At 39.2% G+C, this 10,297-nt stretch overlaps 1 pseudogene across 1 annotated transcript; it reads right to left on the reverse strand.

The window, feature by feature from the left end:
• Positions 1–6,237: 6,237 nt before the first annotated feature.
• LOC308276480 (small ribosomal subunit protein eS7-like) lies at positions 6,238–6,822 on the reverse strand (annotated as a pseudogene). The gene has a single exon. The product of its transcript is annotated as a small ribosomal subunit protein eS7-like (transcript).
• Between the last annotated feature and the right edge of the window lie 3,475 nt (positions 6,823–10,297).

Consider the following 10,297-nt stretch of genomic DNA (forward strand, 5'->3'; position numbering starts at 1 on the left):
TCTATTTTTTCATTATAGTTTATTTGTATCTTTGACTCTGAAATAAATTTTTATAGCTAGCATATAGTTAGATTATGCTTTTTATTCATTCTGCTAATCTCTGTATTTTCATTGGAGAGTTTGACATTTAAAGAAACAACTGGTAAGGAATAACTTCTATCATTTTGTTATTTATTTTCTAAATTTCTTATATCTTCTTTGGTCATCATTTTCTGCATAACTGTCTTCTTTTATGTTTAGTTGATTTTGGGGGGAAATATTTAAATTCTTCTCTTACTTCCTTTCATGTACATGTTATAACTATTTTTTGTGATTACTATAGGGATTATATTTAACATCCTAATGTTAAAGCACTCCAATTTGATTTTATAACAGTTTAACTTCAATAATATACAAACTTTTATTAGCGTTTTGCCCTATCCCTTTTAGTTTTTGATGTCATAATACTATATCCTTATACACTGTGTGCCCCAAAACAATAAACTACTCTTTCTAACACATTAGTCTCTTAATTTAGGTACAAAACAAAATGTGGGGTAGTAGTTAAAATAAAAATAACTCTAGTTTTTAGGCTAATAATGTTTTTTTTTTTTTATCATGCTAGTCTTAAATGTTTTCTTTCTTTCTTTTTATTTTTCGTTTTTGTGGTACTGGGGATAGAAACCAGGGACATTCTACCTCTAGAAAGATTCTCAGTTCTTTTTTTGTGTGTGTGTGTGGTACTGGGGTTCCTGAAAGCCCTTCTACCTCAGGGCTACACTCCCAGACCTATTTTTATTTTTTGGAAACAGGGTCTCAAGCCAGCACGGCTGGCTTCGAACCTGCACGATTCTCCTGTCTCTGCCTCTCAAGCGTGGGGATTACAAGTGTGGGCCACCATGCCTGGCAATTCTCAGCTCTTTTAAAGTTTTATTTTAAAACAGGGCACACTAAATTACCACAGTAATTCGACTGGCTTTGAACCTGATTCTATTTAAGCCTCCCAAGTACTGGGATTACAGGTATGCACCACTATCCCCAGCTAATCTTTTATATCTTGTAGAAAGTACAAAGTGGATGCATGAATAGTTGTTATGATGATACTAGATTTTATTATTGCCCTCATATTTACCTTTATTGAGATTATTATTTCATAATATTTTTTTTTTGGTGGTACTGGGGTTCCTGGAAACCCTTCTACCTCTGGGCAACACTCTCAGACCCGTTTTTTATATTTTTATTTGGAAACAGGGTCTCTTAAGCCAGCGAGGCTGGCTTCGAACCTGCACGATCCTCCTGTCTCTGCCTCCCAAGCGCGGGGATTACAAGCGTGTGCCACCATGCCCGGCTATTTCATCATATTCTAATATCCTTCCATTTCATTCTATAGGATTCCCTTGAATATTTCTCACACAAATTCTAAGATTGCTCCCACCTCCAGATATTCGCACTGTTTAAATAGTCTTTTGCCACATTATATTAGAGTTGGTCTTGTGGGAACAATGAAATATGTGTAAGTGATGTTTTAGTGGTGAGGCTAAGTTACAATCTCTCTCTCCCTCTCACTCTTCCCTGAACCCTGCTCCTTCTCTCAGCACTGGCTTGGAAGAAAGCCATGTTATGACATTTTACGAGCAGCCTTATAAAGAGGATTCTGTGGTGAGACACTGGAACCTCTTGCCAACAGTCATATGAGAGAACTGTGAAAAGGACCTCCAGCACCAGGGCCCATCTCAACCACACCTTCCTGTGGATCCTCAAGTCTTAATAGTAACACATTTAATGGACATCCTCTGACTTAGCTCCAAGGAAGTCATTAGACTTTCAGATCTATCGACATCTCCAGCTATGTTTCATCTTGGATGCTCTTTTCTGACTCTCTTTCCCACTTTAGAATTTAAAAGCCTTCTCCTCTATAAAAAGTCAAACTTTGCTTAAAAAACAAAACAAAACAAAACTGAGTAGAATAGGATATTAATGGGGCATCAGATACTCTGATACAGAATCCATGAACAATGCAAAGACATCAAACAAATGATGTTTCTTTAATCTTTCTTTTATGGCAAGTCTATACTTTTATTTTTTGAATTAGAAAAATTTCCATATTGCTTTGGTTTTTTCTTCTCTGGCTAATTTAGAAGATTTCATGGTTTCTCTCCTAAATAGCTTGGGACTTTCTTGCCAAAAAGTGTGACCCAGTGCTGGTCAGAACCTTACAACATCTTTTTAAAAAATAGTGCATTGTAGTCATACATCTTTAATGGAGTACAAGATGGTAGAGGCACACATGCACACATAACTCATTTAGCCCTTTCCCAGTTCCCACCTCATTCCCAATCCTGTCCGTCTTTCTCATATTTGGCTTAGTCATTGACTTTGATATGTTTGTGAATATATAACATGTACATTAGGGAATTCTCCCTACAATCCCCCTCAGTTAGATCACTTTATTTGCTCATCTATTGTTTTTCCTTTTTCATTCAGAGTTCCTCTTATGGCCCCTTTTCTCCCCAGTTTCCACATATTAGATGGAACAGCTGACTTTTTCCTTTTTGTGACTGACTAATCTTACTTAGCATAATGTTCTACAGTTTCATCCATTTTCCCGCAAATGATGTAATTTTGTTCTTTATGCCTGAGTAAAATTCCTTTGTGTACATATTCCATAGTTTTGTAATCTATTCATCTATTGATTGACATCTAGGTTGGTTCCATAGTTTGGCAATTTTGAATTATGCAGCTATGAACATAGATACACATGCATTAGTTTGGTAGTTTGGTTTTCATTCTTTTGAGTAGAAACCCAAAAATGGTAACGCTGGATTATATGGTAGATTCATTCCCTTTCTTCTGAGAATCTTTTATACTATTTTCCAAAGTGGTTGCACTAATTTGCAATCTCACCAACAATGTATTAGAGTTCTCTCTTCTCTACCCCCTTGCCAGAATTTGTTGTTGCTTGTGTTTTTAATGATTGCCATTCTAGTTGGAATTAGATGAAATCATAGGGTAGTTTTGATTTGCATCTCTCTAATTGTTCATGATGTTGAACATTTTTTCATACATTTGAATTTTTTGTGAAGTATCTATTTAGTTCACTTGCCCATTTTTTACTGAGTTATTTGTTTTCTTAGAAGGGAGTTTTCTGTTTATTCTAGATATTAGTCCTCTATAGGAGGAATAGTTGGCAAAGATTTTCTCCCATTCTGTTGGCTGTCTACTGAGGTTCTTGAGGGTTTCCTTTGGTGTACAGAAGCTCTTCAGTTCAATGAAATCCCACATATTGATCGTTCTTTCTGCCTTTGGGGTTTTGTTGAGAAAGTTTTTACCTGTGCCTGTGTTGAAGTGTTGGGCCTATGCCCTCTTCAAGGAGCTACAAGGTCTCTGGTCTAATTTCCAGGTCTTTGATCCATCTTGGATTGACTCCTGTGCAGGGTGAGAAAGTGAGGTTCATTTTTTTTTTCTGCATATGGTTAACCAGTTTTGCCAATACCATTTGTAGAACAAGCTATCATTTATCCAATTTTTTTTGACGCTTTGTCAAAAATCAGTTGGCTGTAAGTGTGCAGATTTGTTTCTGAGTCTCTTCTGTCCTGCTCCATCGGTATATGCATCTGCTCTTGTGTCAACACCATTCTGGTTTTGTTACTATAGCTTTGTAGTATAGTTTGAAGTCAGGTGTTGTGATGCCTCCTGTATGGTTCTTGTTGCTGAGAACTACTTTGGCCATTCTGGTTTTTTTTTTGTTGTTGTTGTTCAAATGAAATTAAGGACTGATTTTTTTTTTATGTCTGTGAGGAATGACCTTGGTAATTTAATGGGTATTGCACTCGATCTGTAGATCACTTTTGGAAGAATGGCCATTTTGACGATATTTATTCTATCAAAGAGTATAGAAGAGCAGTGCATGGTGGCACACGCTTGTAATCCCAGCATTTGGGAGGCTGAGACAGGAGGATCACAGTTCATGGCCAGCCTCAGCTCCTTAGTGAAGCCCTTTGCAACTCAGTGAGACATTGTTTCAAAATAAAGAATATAAAATAGGGCTGGAGGTATAGCTCAGAGGTAGAATGCCCCTGGGTTCCAGCCCCAGTACCACACACACACAAAGCATGGAAGATCTGTAGGCTCATTATGCGCACATTCTTACTGCTGATGTACAATTTGTGGATTAAAAGTAAAATGGTAATGAAGCCTTGAGGAAGCTTCTTGTGGTTTATGAGTTTTATCCTGAATTACAGACGCTTCCTGGAGGCTGATGGGACTGAGAGGAGTGGATTCAGGGCTCCATCGGAAGTCTGCTTCTGTGAGTGCAGAAGAGGTTGGTAAGAAATTTTGTTTTCTGGTTTGTTAGTGTGGTAGACAGGTAAGGTTGACCAAACGTGTGAGTCTGAACCAAATGGAGAGGATGTACCCTGGCAGGGTTACCAGAGTGCAAAGTAATATTTCTTTTCATCACACCTTATTTTGCAGGTTAAGAAACCAGATTTTATCAGAGGTCTGTAACATGGTTTACTCACTTCCCAAACAGGTAAGAGCATGACTTTTTAAATTAAAAAAGGATCAACCTTAAATTTCCACCGAATACACCTATCTGGTAGACCATGTCAACACACTTTGTTCTCAATAATGAGTAGATTGGGTTTATTTTTTTTTCCTCTTAAAATTTTGGGGTTTGTAGCCAGACCTGTAAAGGAAAAATATCTTGTAATCTTGGAGAAGCTACTTGAATCTTAATTTGTAAAATGGAAAAAAAAATGACTACATTGTAAGATTGTGAGGCATTTATACCATTCAGCACATAAAAATCTAGCCCAGTTATTAATACCGTTCAACAGCTCTTCATTCTTTTCCTTTCCTAAGTGAGAGTAAGGAGTTTATATCAAGTCATGAATATCCAGGGCTCCCACCCCACAGAAATGCACTTGACTTTGACCAAATGCCTTTAGGCCCAGTGCCATGCAGTCCAGCAGATATGGCGACATGAGTCAGGCAAAACACTAAGGAGGACACAGATGCCATTGTAGTTCCTGCCCTCTAAACACACGTGCACATACACATAAGCCAGTGTGCCCAAGTGTTCAAGTGGATGAAAGTCTTACCTGAGATTTGTAGCTTTTTACTCTGTGAATCCCAAGTCTCTGGCAGCCTGACAGGAAATGACTACACTTCATAGACTCCTTGCAAAAAATGGAATGTAATTCTCTTGTACGTACTGTGAAGCCATATGATGCATTCATATGTATGTGTATATAGTGTTCATACTTATATACATATATATATTTTTAAAGGAATAAGGAATTGGCTAAAATGCAGGTTTCTTAAGTGTGTACTTTTAAACATATTAATGAAAACAAGATGAGCTGGGCACAGTGGTGCATGCCTTTAATCCCAGTTATTGGAGAAGCTGAGGCAGGAGAATTTGTCCATCACCAGCCTGGGCAACTTAGTGAGACCCTGTCTCAAAATAAAAAAGTAAAAATGGGTGGGAGTGTAGCTCAGTGGTTGAATGCTCATGTGTGAGACCCTGTGTTCAATCTCCAGTATAAAAAAAAAAAGAATATATTTTACACGTATATCAAATTATCACACTAATTAACTCATAAATATGTACAATTATATATGCAACTTTAAAAAGGCAATTATAACGCAGGACCTAAAGTTTATTGTTAAAAATGGTGAGCTGAATCTCTCGTGACTCATGGTTAGTTCAAGAACATTAGTCATCACTATATGATACATTTGGGTATTCCCTGATTTTCATGGTGCCTCTAGGTATTCAAACTCCTGCTCCATGGAATATTTAAGTCCTCAGTCTGAGAGTGCCTTCTACTCTCCACTTAAACTATGTTGTTTCTTGAGTGATGTCTACTCTGCTTTCTGAATACCATAGATAAAGAATCTCTTATTTATTGATCTATATCCTAAAAATGGGGGTTCTCATTACTCTTCAGGCGTGTCCTCTTATATGTATGGCCAAAGAAGTAAGTATATGGTGTACCAAAGTATTTTGATTGACCATTTTGGTGTTCTTAAATTTCAATTCATTGCTCATGAGCAGTGCTAATATCCTCTTATATCTTACTCAACAGGATCATCTTATGTTCTGCCTGATCTTTTTAAAGCATTTGAGTTCTTCATCTTAGCTTTATGGTCATTGCTTCCTTTTTAGCGCTCGCTCTCTCTCTCTCTCTCTCTCTCTCTCTCCCCCCCTCTTTTTTTTATTGTGAATGATAAACTTTATTTAGTCGTCTCTGCTTACAACTGAAACTCTGGGAACTCAAAGTTAACATCTTTGCCTGTGAGCTTCTTATAGACACCAGAAAACGTCTCAACCTCGTGCTCCACGTTGCTCTGCTGCGCCTTGTCCAGATGCACCTTGATGAGCCGGCCGCCGTCCAGCTTCACGCGGATCCTCCTGCCCACGATCTCACTCGAGAGCACCAGGTCCTCGAGGATGGCGTCGTGCACGGCGGTCAGCGTGCGGCTTCAGGGGCGCTTCTGCTGGTTTTTCATGCGGCTTTTCCGAGTTGGTTTAGGCAGGATTCTCCTCTGAGCAATGAAGACCACATGTTTCCCGCTGAACTTCTTCTCCAGTTCACATACTAGCCGGACTTGGATTTTCTGGAAAGACTTCAGTTGGGGAACAGGAACAAAAAATATGATAGCTTTCCGACCACCGCCAACTTCAGTTTCCTTGGCGGCCGTGACATCGAGCTCCCGCAGCTGCGCCTTGAGGTCCGAGTTCATCTCCAGCTCCAGCAGCGCCTGGGAGATGCCCGACTCGAACTCGTCCGGCTTCTCGCCTTTGAGCTTCACGATCTTGGCGCTCGAGCTGAACATGGCTGGGGCTTGCCGAGTGCCTGTTTAGGAAGAGGCCCGAGTCTCGCGAGAGCTCGTCAAATCCAACTATATCTCCACACTCTTAGCAGCTTAATAGTTGCTGTTCCCTCAGGAATCCCAAGGTCTTCATGCCTTTCCAGGAACTTGGCAGGGGGAGGGATAGAATGCCTCTCTTGCTCTCATTTTCAGTTCAACTGATTTCCATTTCTCTTTGGAATTTCAACTGAGTCTAGTCTCTCCTTCTAGAGCTTATTGCTACATCCCCGGTATGTGTGTGTTGAGAAACAAATATGACAGCAAACATCTTAAAAGTTAAAGGGAAGGACCATGTTTTCTGTGTTCTTTCCTCAAGGTAAGCTCCCTCATGACACTGAATACTTTCTAGAGCATCAATTATGTATAAAACCCCAAAGATAACACGATGAACTTCTTTATCTTAGACCAGAATGGAGATTTGAGGCCAGTGAGCAGAAACAGACCTGGATGTAATCACATAGTTCTCAGAACACTTAGCCTTAGTACAGTCATTTGTCACTGGTAACTGGGGCACTTGCGATGTTATTCTCCACCATGCCAGGGCCCCTTGCCATCCTTCCCTGGGTAAAGGAGGAGCAGCATAACACCTGCTTTGTTAAGTCTTTTTACTTTATTCCTCTTGATACCAAAGGATGGTGTTGGGTCTGGGGTGAGGCCGCTGGATATGATTGTTCGACTGCTTGCCGAGCCGTTCCTGCCCAGGTGTGCATAACCCCTTGGGAGGTGGCCACCCTTTAGTGATTTTAAATTATAGTAGAGTAAAAATATGTGAGTCTTGTTGCCTTAGGAAACCCCAGTTATTCTCTTAGTTCTAAAATAAAATCTGATAAATGTTCATTAGGGACTTGGTATTTAACTCTTCAAAGGAGGGGGAAAAGATTAAATGGTATAACTGGCATAGGCAGAAATTTAGGCTTTGAGATAAGCAACGGTCTGGGGAATTTTGAGGGAGAGACAATCAAGGAAATTGCAACCCTTTGGGCTCAAACAGAAGCATCAATTAGAAGAAAAAGTTAAAATGGATAATGTCTATTGTCTAATGCAGGACTGATAGACTTCCTATGTGTTTTAGACTAAAATAAGCTCATATTTGGAGAGTGCATTGAGCTCTTTAAATAATACTTAAGATATATTAAGCACAGTCAAATATGTAGTCATCTAAGGATGTTTCACTTTTTTAAAAAACCTTTTCAAAACTCGCTGTGTTAGAATTTAAAAACACAAGGGATGGCAAAAGAAGCCCCTGGAAAAGGAAGACCATTGAATTCTTTCTCTGTGTGATTACCTAAAATAATTGTTGCGTTTAAAATAGAATTATCTGGATGCCCAAAGCTTTGCCCAGCTAGATTCTGACCATCTTGGAATATTTGAGCTCAATACTCAGTATAAGTATGTGTACAGGCCTCTTTTTCACCTCCTACTATGAGTTTTAAAAATCTTTATTTCAAAACCAGAAAAAGGAAATCCAAGCCTGAGGGTACCTACCATTCCTGGAATATTTATGCTCCAGGCAGATTGAAAGTAGAAAATAGACTTTTCACAAATGAAGAGACATTATGCTTTTTAGCCCAGGACAGGAAACTTCAGCTGTTGCCAAGGCAACTGCAGATTTCTGGCTCTTGGGCTGGCTGCCTGAGTGGTGAAGGGAGCCCGCCTCCTCTGCTGTCACTCACTGTCAGATGAAGCACAAAGGCACTGGCAGTGAATTCACAGTCTAATAGCTTTTCAGAAATGATGGGACTATCTCTGAATGGCCAAACAGTAAAGGTGGGGGCTCTCAGAGCCAAGTATACACATGGTACCTGCAGTGGCTTAAACATTGTGTATCCCCTCCCCCCAATTCATGTTTTAGAACTTTATTCCTCATTGTAATTAGGGGGTGTTTAGGTCACCAGAGCTCCACCCTCATGAATAAATTTTTGTTCTTTATAAATTACCCAGACTGTCATGTTCTGTTACAAATGTGCGCGTGCGCGCGCACACACATACACACACACACACACCATAAAAATCAAATTTAGATGTGCATAGCTGTATTTCATTATAAAGTGGAAGTGGCATATACCTAAATAGATCTTGAAGGCAATGTAAACTCCTTGGCATCAGTAGTTGTACTCTTTGGTATTTAACCCAATGAGTCAACATTCAAAGATACATAAAACTTTGTACATAGAAGTTAACAGTAGCTTTATTCCTAATTTCCAAGACTGGTAACAACCAAGATGTCTTTCAATAGGCGAGTGGATAAATAAACTGTGTCATATTTTGACAGTGGAATATTATTCAGGGCTCAAAAGAAATGAGCTATCAAGCATGAAAAGACACGGAAAAATTTTAAATGTACTTTACTACATGAAAAAAGCCAATCTAAAAACCTACATATCGTAAAATTCCGACTATATGACATTCTGCAGAAGGCATGATTATGGAGACAGTAAAATATTCAGTGGTTGCCAGGGGCTAGAAGTGGAGGAGGGATGACTAGATGGAGCATAGAGGATAGCTAGGGCAGTGGAACTACCTCATATAATACTTTAGTGCTGGAGACATGCCATGAAGCATTTGTTCAAACCTATCGAATCAAGAATAGACCCTAATTTAAACTGTGGACTTTGTATGTTAATGGTATATTCATGAAGGATCATCAATTGTAATGAATACACCGCATTGCCGTAGGATACTGAATACTGATACGGGGGGGGGGCGTACATGTGTGGGGAGAGGGCAGAGAGGAACTCTGTACTTTCTGCTCAGTTTTACTTTGAATCTAAAACTGCTCTAAAGTTAAAAAAAATTCTGAGCAGAAAAAACCATTTAAAGAGAAATAATTGAATAATACTACAATGGTAGATAAATGTCTTTCCTTTTTGGTACTAGAGGTTGAACCCAGAAGCATTCTACCTCTGAGATACACCCTAGTCCTATTTTATTTTTTATTTCTGAAACAGGCTCACTGAGTTTCTGAGAGACCTCACTAAGTTGCTGATGCTGCCCTCGAATCTGCGATCCTCTGGTCTCAGCCTCCAAGTGCTAGGATTACTGGTGTGTACCACCACATCTGACTGTTATATGTCATTATATATTTGTCCAGACCCAAGTGTATAATACCAAGAGTGAGTGCTACGTAAAGTATGAACTTTGGTAGATAATGAAATATCAAGTAGGTTCATTGATTGTAACAAATGCACCACTCTGGTGTGGGAAGTCAATAGTGGGGGATAATGAATAGCAGGTATGTAGGAGATATATGAGAACTCTATACCTTCTGCTCAGTTCTATGATAAACCTAGAGGTGCTCTTAAGAATGAAGTTTATTTTTTATTTTCTATTTTTGGTGGTACCAGGGTTCCTGGAAACCCTTCTACCTCCAGGCTACACTCCCAGACCTATTTTTATATTTTTATTTAGAAACAGGGTCTTTTAAACCAGCGCGGCTGGC

The sequence above is a fragment of the Muscardinus avellanarius genome (genome assembly GCF_963383645.1).
Source record: "Muscardinus avellanarius genome assembly, chromosome: 1".
In the NCBI taxonomy this organism is placed as follows: domain Eukaryota; kingdom Metazoa; phylum Chordata; class Mammalia; order Rodentia; family Gliridae; genus Muscardinus; species Muscardinus avellanarius.